We start from the raw sequence: 4,625 nt of genomic DNA on the forward strand, positions 1-4,625 counted from the left end.
AACCCTCGGTCTGGGGACTGCGCTGCCATAGGCCAGGGTCTGGGGCGCTTTCTTCCTTCCGCGGATTCTTTCTCTGTAGTGTCTCCTGACCCCGTGGCAGCGTGGCGGCCTCGGTACCCCCTCTTCGCGGTAGCGGTGATCCCACAGCCCAGTCTGCGTGTCCGACCCAGCGGGCAGAGGGGCCGCAGGAAGGGGTCGGGGTGCGGGGTGTCAGCACACGGAGCCAGCGTGGTGATTTCGGGGTGGGCAGCCCGGCCACCGTCTCCGCTCTATCAGTAGCGGGAAGCGAGCTGCGCCAGTTGCGCGACTGTCGCTGCCGCGGCCGCCTCTACTCGCTCGGTCGCTGGTGACATTGGGAGGAGACCGCTTGGAGAGAGCAGAGGAGGAGGAAGAGGAGCGGGGAGGGTGGGGGTTGGGGTGGGGGAAGAAAGTAGCAATTGTGCCAGGGGGCGTGTGAGCAGCCGGAGAGCCAGCCGCGCTGGTGACAACTTCTCTGGGGCGCGCGCGGGGCTGGCAGGCGTGGAGCGAGCAGGGAGCGCGGCCGAAGCCAGAGGCTGGGGGAGCTGCTGGTGCCTCGCGAAGCCGCGGCCCGCGCCCTGCGCCCTGCGCCGTCACCGCCGCCTGCTAGTTTCCTCCGGGTTCTCAGCCCCGGGTGCTGAGGCTTCGGTCTATAAATAGCAGGTTACAGCTCCTCCTGGGCGCGCACACGCTCACACGCTCACAAGCGAACGCAGGAAAGTCGGGCTAAAAGTGTCTGCTGCTGCTGCTGCCGCCCCCTACTCCGCCTCCGGGAGAGGTAATTACCCGCCTGGGATCCTAGGGCTTGGTGGGGAATTTTGCAGGGTGGAGTGGCTCATGGTGGGTAATCCGGGAGGCGAGGGAGCGTGTCTGAGAGCGTGGCGGCACGTCTTGGAGGGGGAAGCCTGTCTGTTTTGCATCAAGTTTCTCAGTCTTGCAGCCTCCATCACCCCTCCAGCTCTTTAGCTTAAAGGGTGGGGTGTGCTGTCTCTCCTTGACTGCTGGGGTACCACTGTCACCGCGCCTACCCTCTCGCCGAGCGCCCCTCCGCCTGGCGAGCGCGCGTGTTCGCATTCTCACTCACACACGCACACTCTCCGGGTCCCCGTGGAACTCTGAGCTCTGGCCTCGCTGACCTTCCAAGGCTGCGCCCACCTGCGCTGGCCCTGAGAGAAGCTGAGGTTGGCCCGGGCACTCGCTCTCACTCCCAATCCTGATGATCGCAAGCTGCCGCCGCCGCCGCCGCCGGCCTCCGAAGTCCTTAAGGAGTAGGGACAGTGGTGGGAGTGAGGGTGACTGATGTTGGGGGTCCCGGTTGCCTTGTTTTTTTGTTTTAAAAATAAATAGCCCATCTCCTTGACCACCTTCATCCCACCCTCAACAACTCATTCTGGCAGAGAAGCCTGGCATGTCTTCTCTTGGCCATCAGGCAGCATCTCTTGTCCTACCCCAAAGAGGTCTCGCTGAGAGGTTAGGGCCTTGGCGCGAGAGTGCCTGGGTTTGGAGGGGGAGGTCATTGTTTCGGGTCTGAGAACTATGCCGCAGGCTCCTCAAGCTCTCTGGCACCTCTGGCAGGGCCCAGGACCCGAGAATGTCTGGGAGCCTGGTTCCTGAATGTACTTTCAGGCTGGTAGCTGATATGAAGATGAGGATGCTAGAACCACATATACCTGTTTTTCCCCTTTCCCACGCTTCTGAATTCTCCCTTCCTTGGGGGCAATAGTTTCTGCTCCTGGGGAGGCAGTGGAGAGGGGCCCAGCAGTTTCTCTTCGGGGACAAGAGGGTGAGGAAGCACATATTGATTAGGTTGTTGCTGCTGCTGCACAAAACTTACTGGAAAAAACCCTGTAGGGTTTTCTATTACTCTTGTTTTAATGTTGCAAATTTGCTCCTTTTACTCTTTTATCTTCTCCTTAACTAGAACTAGTTTTCATTTCTCTTTCTAGAATGTTATTTGAGTCATTACATTTTATGACTCCAGATGTTACATTTTGAGTATATCCTTCCTCTCAGTATGACAGACAGAACTTGTTTATAAAGGTGTGGCTCTGTAAGAAAAAGCCTAAAGACAGAGGATAAATTCATCTTCTCTCTCTCAAGATGAGCTCCAGATAGTTCTTTTATAGGTGTACAACTACATTTCAAAGACCTTGCTTGAAAAAGGAATTTTCTTAATGAGTTCTGGACCAGAAATGGTAGTAATCTGACTCAATGATAAAGCAGCACAAAAGGTGCAAGGAATCATCAACAGGGCAGCTGGCTGATGATGTGTAAGAAGTTGAGTAAAGCAAGGACTGGGCAAGTGAGCATTGTCAGTTCACATAGTATACAAAGAAATGCATCCTTTCCTTTGTGCATTGATGCACATACATGCATTATGTGTTCCTTTGTGATATAATCCGGTAAAGCATTGATAGGAAATGATCAATAGTTTTGTGAAAGGTACATGGGCATTAAAGGTTGTACTTCATGAATTTGTAGTAATGTAAAATGCTATTGCAAAATGGATTGCTTTTTCAGTGTATTTCTTTAAAATGTGATTTAGAAGATTGTCCTTGAAAGGTTATGAAATGTGTGTGTGAAGATAGGCTAAATGCTCAGTGTCATTAAGAAACATGTTTGCTGATTGAAATACTGCTCTTATTCTAGGAGAGTATTCTCTTTGATTAAGCAAATCAATATTTATTTGTGATAAACTAATGATCATTATGATGTGCATATTTATAACTCAAATTTGCTTTTGACTCTTTCTAAAGTATAAGAACAACCAGATGGACCATTTAGTCTTGTCCCTCTATTTAAAGTAGCATGCAGTCAAAGGTATAGGCAGAAAATACTTTTAAAATGTTGTGTTCGAGCTTCAGTTTGGGGCTGCAAACTGAATGACTTCATTTCTCATAAGATTTTTGTCAAAACACTAAATGGCTCTAACATCATAGAGTCATCAGTTAAACTTGTTTATAAAATAATGCTATTATATTTTAGTTGTGTGAAATGGAAAATCATTAAGCTTAGGGAAAAGCCAGATATTTGTTCTAAACTGTGCAACTTGAAAGTAATTAATTCCTTTCTGAAACCTTGGAATATCTTCTAGTATAAGTACTATAAATCCCCAGATGGGTAACAAAGTTAACTTTCACTACCTTGAGGCAGAACCCAAGATGGCAATTCTCTGAAAGACAGAAAAAAACCCTGCCAACAGATCTTAAAACTCATAGCAGCCAAACGAGTGGCCGTTTCTAGGTAAGTATTTGACATCTGAGAACAAAAAGTTAAAGAAATTGTGGAATCATAATTAGTAAGTAAAATGCTTATTGAATATCTATTACATTTTCTTATTTCATAGTGAGTAATGCCCAGTAGTACTAATATTAGATATACAAATATCATACCTAATCTGTATAAAATAAATTCTTGTCTTTCACAACTATGAGGATTTTAATAGATAGAAATGCCCTGTTTTAAATAATCTCAAGTTAAATGTTCAGGTGAAAGCTGTATGAGTCTCTTCTGTATTATGTACTTTAGTTTTTCAACATGTCCTGTATATCTTTCTAAAGCCTTAAGGAATCTTTCCATAGGCCATTTTGTTAATACTTTCAAAAAATGTCGAGTTAGAAACCTTTGATTAGAGAACTCTTTGGAGCATACTCTAATCATATATACTATAATATTTAGGCTTCAGACATGAGATTATTAAACAATTTTAGTTTAAACATTTATTTTTAGATTAATTCAAATGATGATGCTATGATTGAATTTTGTTGTGCCAGGTACATATGGTCTTTGAGTTCTAAAACTTTAGATCAGTATATACCTAGAAAAGATCAGTATATAGCTGTAAAAGACATTAAGATAGGTGCAAAAATTTTAATTACTCTTTCAGTCTCAGACACAATTGTCACTTGAATCAAGGTGTGTTAGTTTATTTTTTAAATTGTATTTTCACTATCTTGTAGATTAAAAGAAACATTTAAAATGTTTAGGAAATTTTATGGATTATATTATATATAATATATATGAATTATGTATATCCAGTATATTATGTTATTTTAGGATTATTATTTATAAATATATAATATATATATATTCTTGGAAGTATCTCACTATCAATGGCATACCATAAGGCCAATGGAATATCTAGGAGCCAGAACTTTAGATTTTTTTAATGGACTGTGTAATTTCACCAAACATTAGCTGTTATGATAGATACCATTCCAACATGATGTGAATTGGGTTTCAATACAGTGTGTGTCCTTAAATAATATATTTCAAACTGAATTTCTTGAGTTGCAATATTTTGAGTAAATTCTATCTTCTGTATTAGGCAGCCATGCCAACTTGGTTTCCTGATTGTGTATTGAAAGTCTTTAAATAGCCCTTTGCAGAACTAAGTGAAACAGATTTGGCAGTAATTTGTTTAAACTGATTAAAGGAAATTTTGAGAAGTTTTTCAAATCATGTAGTTTTGATGATACATTTCTTTGGGAATTATCTAAATCAATAATAGTCAAGGGAATGAGGGCAACATCTCCTCCCTTGAAAGGAGAGTATCTATCTATCTATCTATCTATCTATCTATCTATCTATCTATCTATCTATCTATC

The 4,625-nt window shown here is 43.5% G+C and overlaps 1 protein-coding gene across 6 annotated transcripts in view; it reads left to right on the forward strand.

The window, feature by feature from the left end:
* Positions 1-454: 454 nt before the first annotated feature.
* The window catches only part of INPP4B (inositol polyphosphate-4-phosphatase type II B), an 840,917-nt gene continuing 836,746 nt past the window's right edge, over positions 455-4,625 (forward strand). For 3 of the 6 annotated variants that reach the window (XM_023225976.3, XM_023225978.3, XM_023225977.3), the window contains exon 1: positions 455-796. The gene's annotated coding sequence lies outside the window, so the exon portion shown is untranslated. The remainder of the gene's footprint in view (positions 797-4,625) is intronic. The other 3 variants (XM_023225975.3, XM_023225979.1, XM_023225980.1) reach the window with 1 other exon arrangement.

Source organism: Piliocolobus tephrosceles, chromosome 3 (assembly GCF_002776525.5).
Source record: "Piliocolobus tephrosceles isolate RC106 chromosome 3, ASM277652v3, whole genome shotgun sequence".
NCBI classification, from domain to species: domain Eukaryota; kingdom Metazoa; phylum Chordata; class Mammalia; order Primates; family Cercopithecidae; genus Piliocolobus; species Piliocolobus tephrosceles.